Below are 14,206 nucleotides of genomic sequence, written 5' to 3'. Positions count from 1 at the left end.
ATTTTTTAAGCTTCTTGTTATAATACAGTCTCTGCAAAATGGTGGCCATGTCTTTTTGTCATACTAAACAGGACCTGTAGTGAAGTTGTAATGCTAACAAAGTGATTCACTATGATTGTGTTACAGAGATGATTCAGGGGCAGTGTGTGTCTGCTCACTAATTCATGCTAAGGGGTCCATTCCTGCTCATTCATAGGCTGGAGTATCATGCAGGTTGTGAAGGTGTGTGAAGCCTGACTTCAGTAATGCCATTTTGCATCATACTACTGACCATGTGAGGCATGTTACCCTGCTGTCTGATGATGAATGTTATATGAAATCTTTTATGTGCAATTATAAGCCCTGGCTATATTTTCCCCCTGGAGTTGACATCAAGATGATATGGGTCAGCAGGCAATGAATCTGGCAGAAATCCTGTTGAGTGCAGCATGAATCAAAATCTTTCTTGACCTGCTCCAAATTAACCATCAGGAGCATTTTCTGGGGGTCCTTTTAATGAAGTAAATGACTGGTGCTAGGTTGCAGGGTGATGAATTATGGTACTGGCTACTCCTGCTCTAGTAAACAGTGCAGGCAAAGATACAGTGGCCAGAGCAGGTACCACCCAGATCTTCAGTGGCAGTTGGAAGAAGACGTTAGGGAAAGAGAACTACTATTTTAGTGTAATAATTTTATTCTTGAAATGGCACTATATAGTAAGTCTAGTACATGTGACTGTTACTTTTTTCTACTGCTGGGCATATGTTGTAATCAATACTGTTTGTTTTATGTTTTCCAGTACCACAGAATATTAAAGAGAATCGGACTGCCTGCCAAAATAGGCTGGACAAGCACCCTAAGCCACTTAGCAAGTGTAGAATAGCGTATTGCTGGCAGTAATGTACTAGTTCATAAACTATTAAGAGATAAATCAGTTGTACTTAATGCCTCTCTATTATTTGCTTTGCTTTTTACTTTGACAATTTATTTTCTTCTTCTGTAAGATCAGTTGTGATCAGTACCAAAGAAAATGCTGGATCCCCAGAAGTCCCCAGACCTGTCTCTCTGCCCATTCCACTTATGCTATAAAGAGCTCAGAAAAAGGATGAAACATGGCATGTCTACAGCTGGAGGGGTTTAGCTCTATTGGCACCAGTGAGAAATTAAAAAGTGAGCAGTAATGGGAATTCATAAGCCATGTAGCTGAAACACTGGTTTGTCCTTAAAGGGTAATTTATACATTCCTACAGGAGGTTTAATGTATAGCACAGTGAAGATTGTAGCATATCTGCATCTTTCTTGTGGTTTCTGAATATATATATATATATATATATATATATATATATATTATATGTATATAAATAACATATATATATATATATATATATATATATATATATATATTTATACATGCACACACACGCACGCACGCACGCACGCACACACACACACACATATATATATATATATATATATATATAGATATATATATATATATATATATATATATATATGTATACACGTGTAAATTTTAGGGCATGATATGTAATTACTTCACATCTGAAATATTAAAGCAGAAAGTCATTTAAGTTGTAAGCAATGTCTACACACTCACACACACACACACACACACACACACACACACACACACACACACACACACACACACACACACACAGATGCAATCTCTCACATATAAACAGAAATTCAGATAACCACCCACACAGCTAGATGGACATGCAAAGAAATGCACACATATGTGGTCACCACCTACAGACAATTCATTGTCATATACCTCAGATGTCTGATTGTGATTAAATGCGTGACTAAATTAGTAAACAACAGCTATAATAAATTTAGCTTGTCGCTCTCAACCACATACAGTGCATGCCATTGCAACTCTGTCCCTGAATACAAACAAACACAGAAACATGTAACCACTTCGACTATGTAAACATCAGAGACCATACGTGCCGCTCTGGTCAGTTGGCCTTTGACGATGGATCTCTTCTGCTGAGAGGGATGACAGCTAGTGTAGTGGAGGAATGAATTTGAATAGGTATGTTTTCTATGAATTCTGGCTTTAAATGCCTTATTCTTCCTGTCTTTATATAGGTCAACATCTAGATATGCTATATTGTCAGTTCCAAGGTTATGTGTGAATGACAAAAATTGTGTTGTGTTGTTCAAATATTCCATGAAGTATGGAATAATTTCCGTCTTTCCTTCAAACAAAATAAACACATCATCAAAAAGCTAGTGTTTTTTTGTTTGTGTCTTTCGGCTTTTCCCAGTTAGCGGTCGCCACAGTGGAACTCCAGTCCGCTAATGATTGGTAGTTGATTTTTACGTGCCGAGTTACCAGCTCTGACGCACAACCTTCAAAAATCTAGTGTAATAAATTATATTTCCACGAAATACATTATTGTCAAAAATATATCGCTGCTCCCAGTGGGCCATCACTATATTTGCAAAACTGGCACCACATGGGGAGCCCATTGCAACACCTGACTTTTGTAAAAAAATATTTGTCATCAAACATAAAATAGTTATTACATAAAATCAGATCTAGGAATTCTTGGACCAACTCAATGTCACTACTTGGACAATTCTTCTCAAGCATAAAACTGACCTATATGTTGACCTGTACAAAGACAGGAAGAATAAGGCATTTAAAGCCAGAATTCATAGAAAACATACCTATTCAAATTCATTCCTCCGCTACACTAGCTGTCATCCCTATCAGCAGCTGGTCAGAGCGGCCCATATGGTCTCTGATGATGATGATTTTAGGGCTGAATGCGATACTTAATGCAGTATGTTTTTGAAACGAGGATACCCTTTACCTTTATTAGAAGAACTTATAAGAGAGGTACAACATAAGAGGAACAGAGATATCTTTTATCCTATTCTGTCTATAGATGTTGAAACTAGGACTAATAATTGGTTAGTTAATGAACAAAACCAAACAGATACATTGAACTCTTTTAAAATAACTTTCATTACTACTAGGGACAGAGTGTACAATCATTTATACAGCATTAGGAAAACCAAATTAGAAAATGCACTAGCCAAGCATATTCATGAAAACCCCCAACACAGTTTCACTTTCACAGTCATTGATCAAGTGGAACGTGGCCTTAGAGGTGGCCCCCTATCCTTGAGGCTTGAATTGAAGAGCTAGTATGGCAAATAAAGGTAAATGACCTTTGGTCTTTAGCTTGTGTTTTGAAATTAAGGAGTTTGCAAAGATAAAGTAAGCAGAGGCATAAACCAATATCTCCATCAACCTTTGCAATTTATTTCACAGATGTATTTGTTTAATTTAATTTAAAAATTGCATTCTGGCTCAATGTACTTTTAATCAATACTTTTGCATATATATTTTTATATTTTTTTATAATCTTCTTCATAACATACCCTTCACTATTTCATCAAATATTTTTTTATTAAATAATGTTACATTTTACTATTTTTATTAAATAATGTTACCTTTTACTATTGCTATTTTAAAGTGTTCTGCTATTTTAAGGTAATGTATTTATTTTTTCATTATTATATTTATGAGCTAACTTTGCACAGTGTCCAAGATTTTTGATAAATTCTGAATTCTTGTAATGAATTTTATGAGTATAATACATTTTAGTTTGGTGAGTAAACTTCTGGTAGGGATGAGCTGCACCTTTTAGTTCTTTAATAATGATGTCATGTGATCACTTTCTTATTTAAATATGGCATGTTATGGTTAATTTTATTAGTCTGAAGAAGTCCTGCCCACTGAGGCAAGACGAAAGCGCTAACCTTGGATTGTGTGTTCGTTTTGGAATAAACCCGGTTAATTGTTTGGATTCTACCTGCTGCTTGTGGATTTTTCAGTTTGCATAGGAGTCGACCAACACTAAGTAATGCTGATTGTTCCACTCAAATATGTCAATGGCTACTGTTGACCAAGGTAGCTCAGGAACTTGACTTAGCTGAAGTGGCTCTTTTTGCAGATGCAGTTTAGTACTATTGCATACTGAGCAAGATGAAATTACTTTGTCAATGTCTTTCACTAAACAAGGCCAAAATTCTAGTCTTCTCACCCTTTTTTTGCTAGATTCGGAACCTGGGTGGCCACAATGCAAAATCTGGATATATTCACATTGTAAGGAAGCAGGAGCAACAACTTTAGGACCTTTGAAAATAATGTCATCTTCCATCAACATCTCATCTAAGGAAGGAATGAGATGTTGATGTAAGGAAAAATAAGGTTGTACTTTAGGTGGTACATTGGATTGCTTTGACGGCCATCCTACCTGGATGTAATGGTTGAGTTTTTGGAAAACAGGATCAGTCTTTGTATGATCTCTTAGTTCATCAAGTCTCATGGTCAAAAAATTACGCACTTCCATGACATCAAAATCAAAATTCTCTGCATCAAACTGTTCCATTATAATTCTGGGTGATCTGGATAAGGTATCAGCCAGATAAAGAAGCTTGCCTTTTGTATAAACCATTTTGAAGTTGTGTGTTTGCAATTTGAGCATCATTCTTTGCAATCTTGCTGGAGTGGAATGCATAACTTTCTTTAAAATAGTAACTAGAGGTTGATGATCAGTTTCAATCTGGATATCTTGACCATCAATGCCTGAGCAAGTCAAACTGACTTTGAAGGAGGAGATAAAGGTGATGTTGGAGTTGGGGGTAATCCAGGAGTCCAGCAGTCCTTGGGCTTCCCCAGTGGTATTGGTACTGAAGAAAGATGGTAGACTACAGAAAGTTAAACAGTTATACAGAGTCAGATGTGTACCCCATGCCTAGAACACATGAGGCTTTAGAATAGCTAGGTTGGGGCTAAGTATCTGACCACTGTTGATCTGACCAAGGGATGCTGGTAAGATGCCCTTGACTGCCATTGCTAGAGAGAGGTCAGCTTTTGTAACACCTTTTGGATTATATGAGTTTACAAGGATGTCCTTGGGATCAAGAATGCCCCAGGAGATTATGCTCTCGCTTATTTGGATGATATTGTCATTTACAGTCATTCCTGGCAAGAGCACCTTCAACATGTCAGGGAGGTCTTAGGTAGATTAAAAAGGACAGGGTTGACCATTAAGCCTAGTAAATGTGAGGTTGGTATGGCAGAGGACTCCTACCTAGGACCTAGAGTAGGGAGTGGTAAGATTAGGCCAGAACTTGCCAAAGTGTGGCATGTCCCTGTTACCAAAAAGTAGGTGAGGGCTTTCCTAGGGACAGCAGGGTAATATAGGAAATTTGTGCCCAGCTAAAGTACAATAGTTGCACCCTTTACTGACCTAACCAGAAAAAACAAGCCAGATAAAGTTGTGTGGGCCACAGATTGTAAGTAGGCATTCCAGAAGCTTAAAGAGGCTTTGGGAGGACTCCCTGTGTTAGCCAGTCCAGATTTCAGCAAGGAATTTGTTCTACAGGTGGATGCTTCAAATTATGGGGTGAGGGCTGTACTCAGGCAAATTTCCTTGGAGGGAGAAGAGCATCCCATTGTATACCTTAGCCATATGCTGCAACCCAGGGAGGAATGTTATGCAGCTGTGGAGAAAGAATGCCTAACCATAGTATGGGCTTTGCAAAAGCTTCAGTCTTACCTGTATGGAAGAAAATGCATTGTGGTTACAGACCATAACCCTTTAACATGGCTAAACAGAGTCAGTAAGCAAAATGCCAAGTCACTGAGATGGCGCATAAGGTTACAGGCATATGACAAGATGGTGCAACACCATAGTGGGATTAATCATGCTAATGCCGATGGACTGTCAAGAAGGGGTATAGACTGATACATTTCAGCCAGCCTCATTTTTCTCAAGCGACAATTTTCTAGGGTCACTTGAAAATCTAGCTTGAGTCTTTAAAGGGGAGAGAAATGTGAGGATATTAGGTAATGTTATCTGTGCTAGCATGACTGGCTGAAGTTTTGTAAATATTTGTAAATAATGGTAAATTACCCTGAGTTATATATGCCTGACTAGCTATAATTTTGTAAATACATTTGTTTTTTTATTATTACCTTGATTTATGTAAGATGTTTGAATCAAACAGTGCTATGGCTGACCAAATGTACATTTTTTTAAAAAGAAATCTTAATGTAGGTTATGCCAGTCAGCTGACCAAGATGTGATGTCATTGTATGGCAGAGCTGAAAGGAATAGAATCTTAACAGCAGCTGTTTTGTTTACCTTCTAATGCCTGACATGAGAGAGTAAAATTCTCATAAAAGCTGTCTGTGACTTTTAAAAGATTCTGCAATAAAAGCATGTTCTAAGTCAGTTAAAGTCCAGTAGTTGTTGTTGTTCAGTAGTCAGTTGTTTTCCAGATCACTAGTTATCACTCAGAGTCTTCCAGACCTGTTCAGCAGAAATAGTAGGAGTTGTTATTTCAGTTGCTGAGGGCCAGAAAACAGCCTGAAGAGTGAGCATAAATTCTTATCTTGCCTGGCAGAAGTAAGAGTATCATCTTGCCTTGCTGAGTAAATTATATTAGTCAGCACAGTTAATCGACAGTTACAGTTAGAGTTTTTCTGCAATCAGTGAAACCTTTCCTACATTAGACAGGGACAGTTAATCTTTAGACATTTACAATTTATAGAGTGTTTCTGCAATCAGTGAAACCATTCCTGCGGTGTTATTTTCATTATTCCTGTGTGTGAAACTCTCTGGTTTATTGGAATGAGTTATTCGGTGTATATATTTTTTAATCATTTTATTTATTAAATATTTTGCTACCTTTTATCATGGCTGGTTATTTAGAAAGTACTTTTAGTAACCTAAGGGTGTTTAGTAGCTGTTATCAAAATGCACTGAATCATATCAATAGCAGGCCTTAGCCCCAGAAAAGGATATATAACATACCTTTATTGCCTTTGCTTTTCATGAACTTTAAAAAAAAAAAGAAACCATTTTTATTTTTCTGTCTATGACCTTAAATATAATTATGTGCTACATTTTTGGGTGTTCACCAGATTCTCACACCAGAGCTTAGGCTGGTGTATTCCTCTCTGGAAATTATGGGAATGATGCCACTCCTGGTAAAGGCTTGCCCTCTTATCCCTAACTGTTGGTTGGCAAGGGATTATTGTCTAGGTCATCCTCTTGCTATAAATCTAGGATTATAGTTGCCATCATGAGACAGCAATGAAAAGCTGCCAGATGCTTAGCTCAACCAGTGGATGAAAAAAAAAAACACACATTCAAAGTATGTAAAGGACATAGTTGATTTTCCAGCCACCTGCATATTATACATTATTTTATGGTAACCATTTGAAGTGTTGGGTCCCACTAGATCAAGTCCCAAAACTTGGAGATTGAATGGGTGAAAAAATGGACAATAAATGTAAGTCTCAGATGGACGTTTCTCAGAATATTCCCTTTTTTCTGAGGTATGGGAATCTCAAAATTAGTATAGAAGTTTGGGTGTGTGTGAAAGACATACCTCTAGCATTGAGTGGGAAGAGGGACTTGTTTCCCAGCAAAAAAAGAAGTTTAAAGGATAAAAGCAATGCTTTGTGATTCATTCTTTGGCATTTTCAATCTTTTTTTTTTTTTTTTTTTTTGGTGTGATGGCATTCAGCATTCCGTGCATCATCATTTCATTAGGGGAGCCTTATTTTATGCATATCACATGCCACATGGTTGGTTCCTCACACCAACTATTCTCTACACTGTCCAATATTGTAAGCAAAATAAGCTATACATGAAAATGACACAAGTCCTTACAATACATTCAGTAGCAGTGTTATTAAATAGGCTTGGTAAGAAAATGACATGGCCCCAAGTTTACGTGATGTAGCAATGTCACTAAGTAAGCATGGTATGAACGTGACATAAGTCTGTATCTCATTAATCCCTAGAGAGATCACTAGGCCTTTTTTAAAGATCATCCGAGTGAGTGATGCCTATAGCCATCTAATATAGCCTGTTCATATGCATATTAATAGTTTCAAAACCATGCTGCATACAGACTAATGACAATTTTCATCTTAGAGCTCACTTGATGGGCAATGCAGTTGGTGGAATTTTATCTCTTTGTAGTGAAGTTAGATATATTAAAGATTGTTCATATACTATTCAGATGATCAAAATTTTTATATTTCTTTAAATATCTCAACACTCAAGTGACACAGACAGAACCGCTTAGGCTCAAGTGAAAACTCACAGCTGAATGATCAAATTACTACTGACTGCATATGTGTTGCTTGAGTGGTTACTGAGACATTATAAGTTGTTTACAAAAACATATTTACTGTGATTTACAAAATCCAGTTAAAGATCTGAAATCTAATGAATGCTGCCAATGTAAACGTTAGTTTATGCTGAACAGTTTGCCATTTTGCTCATGTGGTTCTAAATCTATGAATATTTGTTTAAGATATGAGACATGTATTTATTTATTTTACATTTGATTACTGGGTTGGTCTGACTAGGCAATCAGGTGACTATTTTCAGCAGAGACCCGGGGAGAAAAGCTCCACATACATGACAATCATAAAAAATACAAAATACAAAAGCTCCAGATACATGATAAAAATACAAAAGTCAGAGATGAGTACAAATTAATAGAGCAAACAATAGTATATCATGGCATAGTATGATGAGAAGTTACAGAAGTGTGCAATATATAGCGTGTACAGTAGTAAAACAGAAAATATAATTTATTTGAGTAAGAAAGTGCAGTAATACTATATACAGTTATATACATTCATTTAAAATATAATTCATTATGATAGTTTGTTTTTATGTGTTTGACCTTTGAGTAGTGCCAGAGGAAGATTTATCTGAATGGTGGTAGTAAGGCTAGCCATGGTCAGGACAGGTACATTGCCTGATGAGATTAAGGTGGGCTATTAATTGGGTTTTAAAGATGGGACTGCTGTTTTGCAATTGATATCTGGTGGAAGAAAATTCCAGATTTTAGCAACTGTATAGGAGTAGAGGGATTCACCAGCACTGCATCTATACTTAGCTATTTCAAGAAGGGTTTTGTTTGTGGCTCTTAGCTGGTAAGCAGAATTGTGAAAGTTGAGTAACCCTGAGAGATCAGGAATCTTGTTTGGGTTGTACAGCAAGTAATGAGCCATGGTGAGTTGGTTATAGTTTAGTAAGTTGGGGAGTTCTAACCAACCTAGTTGTTTTAGTGAGTGATAGTGGTGGGAGTGGAAATTAGAGCTGGTTGCAAATCTAGCTATTATAGCACATGGGCAACTTGTGTATGTCTGCCTTGTTAAGGTTTGTTAATACAGGGCATGCATAGAGCAATGCAGAAAGAAGGTGAGTTCTGGATATAGTAATTTTGGTGTTTTTGGTTAGATAGTTTTTACACTTTTATAGGAGTCCAAGATTTTTATGGACTTTGTTTATGGTTTGTGCTATATGTTTCTCAAACTTTAAGTTTTGGTCAAGTATTACACCAAGAAGTTTAGTTTGTGATACTGGGGAGATGCGGGTATTATTGGCAGAACTGACAGAGAAAAGAGCAGAAAAGTCAATAGTTTTGGTAGGGTGCAAACACATAAGTTGAGTCTTTTTGGGGTTAATTATTAGTTTTGAGTTTTTTTAACCAGTTTTTGATACTGGAGAAGGCCTCTTGGGTTATAGTCTGGAGTGTTTGGAGGGTGTGGGCTGAGCAAATCAGTGTAGCATCATCTGCATATTGGACTATTGTAGCATGCTGGGTGGCAGTGTGGAGGGTGTTTGTAAAGTTATTAAATAGTTGGGGTCCCAGAATGGATCCCTATGGTATACATTCTGTTACTGCGAGAAGAGGAGAGAGGGAATTATGCCACTTAACTGCTTGTTGGTGGTTGGATAGGTAGTTTTAAACCAGAGGGGTTGTTTAGGCTGAGTTCAGCTAGGATAGTAAGTTGTTTGCTGTGGGATACTGTATCGAATGCTTTGGACAGATCAAGGAAGGTGGCAGACACTAGGTTTCCTTGGTTCCTATATTGATTGACACTGTTGGTGAATGATACGAGTGCTGTGGTGGTGCTATGGGATGGGTGAAAGCCATGTTGGTTGTTGGTGAGGAGGCTATTTATTTATAAGTAAATGTTTCAACAGCTGAGAATGGATACATTTTTCAAGGATTTTTGATAGGGGGCATACGATTGCTATGAGGCTGTAGTTGGTAAGTTCGGTTGAGGGACCACCTTTGTGCAAGGGTATTATGTAGGAGGTTTTCCAAAGGGATGGAACTGTATGCTCATTGGTAGACTGGTTGATAAGTATTGAGATGGGATAAGCTATAGCACTAGTGGAAATTTTGAGGTACTCTGCAGGGAGTTTGTCGATTGCCAAGGTGGTGGGTTTTTAGTGAGGTGCTTAAGAACTGGTTTGAGAATGAATGGAAGGTATGACTTTGGGTTGGTGATTGGTTGTGGGGAAGTGCAGGTCTGGCTGTTGCTAGTTAGGTTAAGGATGGAAGTAGTGAAGTAGTTGTTGAATTGGGTAGCTATCTCTATATTATCACCTCTGACACTGAGGGCAGGGATAGTGTGTTTGCCTGGTTGTAATACTTGGTTGACAGCTGCCCAGAATTTTTGGGGGTTAGTGGTATGTTTTACTTGTAGCTCTGTGTAGTGATTTTTCTTATCTTCCCTTATCTGTTTTTTTTTGCTTTATTATGTAGTTCATGGAAGATCTGTCTGTTGTGATCAGTCTTATTGTGATACCATGTATTCCAAGCTTTATCCCTAAGTTTTAGAAGGGTTCCTGTGTTTTTTAGAGAGCCATGAAACTGGGTTGGTTTTTATTCAAATTGTCTGTAAGGGGGGGGGGGGCATCTGATTTAATAGGTTTAAAAAGGTGGAATTGAAGTAGTCCACTGCCTTGTATAGTGTGTGGGTTGTTAGGGGAACCTAGTTGCAATACCTTAGTGCATTAATGAAATTCTCAGGTATGATGTTTTTTGAGTTATGGATTTCACATAGGGTGGTTATTTTAGGTTTAGTAGTTTTAGGTGTTTTAGGTTGGTTTAGTGGTTTTGAAATGCTGTCTTAATATGAATGTGGGTAAATGGTCACTAAAGCCAGTTGGTACTGTATCATAATATTGGGCAGTAGATGGGTTGTTTGTAAGGATCCAGTCTAGTATGGATTCCTTGTTTGTACTTTTGTCAATACAGGTGGGTGTTTGGATAAGTTGAGTATAGAAATACAGGTTGATGTGATTAGAGGGGATAGTTGTGTTGATGGATTTCCAGTCAATGTTAAAGTCCCCTAGGAGGAATGTCTCTTATGGGAGGCTTGCAGATGTCCAATTTAGTATATATTCAAGAGTAGATATGTTGTCACCTGGGGGTATGTAAATACCCACTAGGTTTAGTTGCTTCTGTTGATTGATTTGAATTTTGGTGAATAGGGTTTCTGCATTGTCAAATGTTGGGATTTCTTTATGTAAAAGGTCTACCTTGATGACAGTCTTGTATAGTATGCACACCCCTCAACCTTTTTTGACAGTTCTAGCAGCCCTGATTATATGATAACCTGGGTGGAGAGTGTGGAGTGTACTTCATCAAGGTTGTTCAAGATACTTCTAGTGTTCATACTAATTATAAGTAGGTCACAGAGTTTATTACAGTTAATTGCATGTTGGATGTTTGGACTAGTGAAGTTGGTAGTATCAATTGTGGGGCCTGGGTTGGGGTGCATATCACCACAAATTTATAGCTGTGTTTGTAGGAATAGATAGAGATTGAATTCTGAGTAGAAGTTTAGTTAATCTGTTGGATTTGGTGGAAGGTATGGTGGAATTAATATATTTGAGTTTGTATAGTTCAGTGGTAGAGTAGCTCAGTAAGTGGGGTTGGATGTTGGAGAAGGGAGTGTTACTATGTGGTTGGTAGGTGGAAGTTAGGGTTGGGCTGGGGTGAAATAATGGTAATGGTATAAAGTGGAACAAGGGTAACTAGTAGGAATAGATGAGAGGTAAACATAGTTAATTGAGGGTTTGTGGGCAGTGGCTTGGTTGGTGATGATAGTATGGGAGTATACAGTTTGGGAGGAGGACTTTGTGGGAGGAGGGAGAGAGCTTGTTAATGTTTGCAATTGTGTTGTTGTATTGGGATTGGTTGAGGTGGTGGGTGGGGGTGTGGTTTTGTCTATAAATTGGCAGATAGTGGGGGTGGGTGGGAATTGGGGGCAGGGTAGTGGAGTAGAGTAAAGATTGAGCATAGTGAGGGTGGAACAGAGCTGGCTGGCCCAGATCAGTAGTGCAAGAACTTACCTGAGGCTGGATTATACACCAGGGGAGACAAACAGCTGCTGTGGGATTTGAAAAAAAAGGAAATAAAATGGCACCCTCTGTTTAAATTACCTCAGGCTATCCAATACAGCACAAGAGCTGGAGGGGGAGGGGTAAAGATTACAGGGAAGGAGATTGATAGCCAATGGGCAATTGAACTCTGCAGACACTGTTTGTTAAGTGCAAGAGGATTAGAAACCAATCACTGAACCTTAATAAAAGGTATGCTACTTTGCACAGTCACTCTACTCTATACTGTTAAATTAAGGCAAGTATAGACAGTATCTAATTTTACCCTGAAATTCATAAAAGGATATAAAAGCAAAGCTTACAGATAAAACAGGAGAGGTAAGGGAATGCTATTTTACAGATTTAAGTTTTTCTCAAAAGAAAATAGACTTTAGTTGGGGGGGAGACCACTTAGTGGAGAGGGTTATGCAGCTGTTGCTTCCTGGCAATGTGCTCGTCAGTACAGTGGTTTGATTAAGGAACTATACAGCAGAATGTATTAACACACTCACTAACATTTGTTTAAGTTAGTGCAGTTAAGGTATTTTACTCTCTAGATACTTGGAAGTTAAGCACCTACATTAGTTTTTAGTCTCTTTAGTTACAGGGCAGTGTCCATGGGTGCCCAGTGCACGAGTGAGATTTTTGAGGTTTCCACTGCTTGTTATGGGGGGGGGGGCAGAGACCCACTTGACCTGATGGGTGTTTTGGATTAATTACATTTTAGTCTCTTTAGTTACAGGACAGTGTCTGTGGGTGCCTGGTGTGCGACTGAGATTTTAAGGTTTCCACTGCTTGTTATGGGGGGCAGAGACCTATTTACCCAATGGGTGGCCTGGATTAATTAGTTGTTAGTCTCTTTAGTTACAGGACAGTGTCTGTGGGTGCCCAGTATGCGAGTGAGATTTTTGAGGTTTCCACTGCTTGCTATGGGGAGGGGGGTGGAGACCCGCTTGACCCGATGGGTGGCTTGGATTAATGAGGGTGATTACACACCAGGGGTGACAAACAGCTGCTGTGAGATTTGAAAAAAAAAACATAACTTGAGTTTGTCAAAAAACTCAGGATGCAACCATTGGAAGTTAGAGTATAAGCTCCATTGGAGGGTATAAGCTAGAATACACGGAACAGTGGTATCTGTAGTAATCTCAACAAACTGTGAGAATCACAAATATGCACATGGATGGATATACACACCCACAAACACATTTATATGGACATACTACACAAGATGTCGTGCACACATAAACTTTACAAATTCTCACCTTTAGCTATGACCCAAATGACCCATGCCTGATTAGTGGGCAAGGGATCAGGCCAAGATGATGGGCATGACTGACACACATCTCACCCATCCTGGGTGGAGGAGGTGGCTTGGCTTGCTCTGGGCAGTGCAGCCTGTGGAATATGGGCCTGAGGGATGTGTTGTCACAACTTAGTAGTTTTGGTAAGGGATCAATAATAACAGGTAACTTGTGAATTCCAACTCTACTAATGTTCCTCAGAAGTAGATGTTAAGAGCTTCTGGGGGTGGAGAAGATTCTGATGTCTACCTAGGTGATGGCCTAGTGAATAGCTCTTGCTTCACAGGGAAACAAATATGGTTGGTGATAACTCTTGCCTTGCTAGGAATGAATGGGCTAGATGGATCATGGAGGACTGGTGGTCAGAAGGCAGAGGGTTTAAAAAACAAACTTTACTAATTCATTTCACTAAACAAGTAACTTTAAACCCCAGGACTTCTGCAATGCTCACTTCAGCTTGACTCGCATAATTTAAATGTCTGTAGAAGGTTGTGGGAAACACACAAAAATATGGGGAAATGTGCAATGATATTTAAAACAGGAAATTTCATGAAATATATGCAATTAAAAATTCATCTACATTTTTGTACATGCGCAACTAATAGCTTATCCTTCCTGATGTGTAATTTGCATTAGCAGCATCAATTATTATGAGTAGCTTCT

This window comes from Protopterus annectens, chromosome 7.part0 (assembly GCF_019279795.1).
Source record: "Protopterus annectens isolate FY-2018-M chromosome 7.part0, PAN1.0, whole genome shotgun sequence".
In the NCBI taxonomy this organism is placed as follows: domain Eukaryota; kingdom Metazoa; phylum Chordata; order Ceratodontiformes; family Protopteridae; genus Protopterus; species Protopterus annectens.
The sequence above is the reverse complement of the archived record's forward strand: the minus strand, read 5'-3'. Positions refer to the sequence as shown.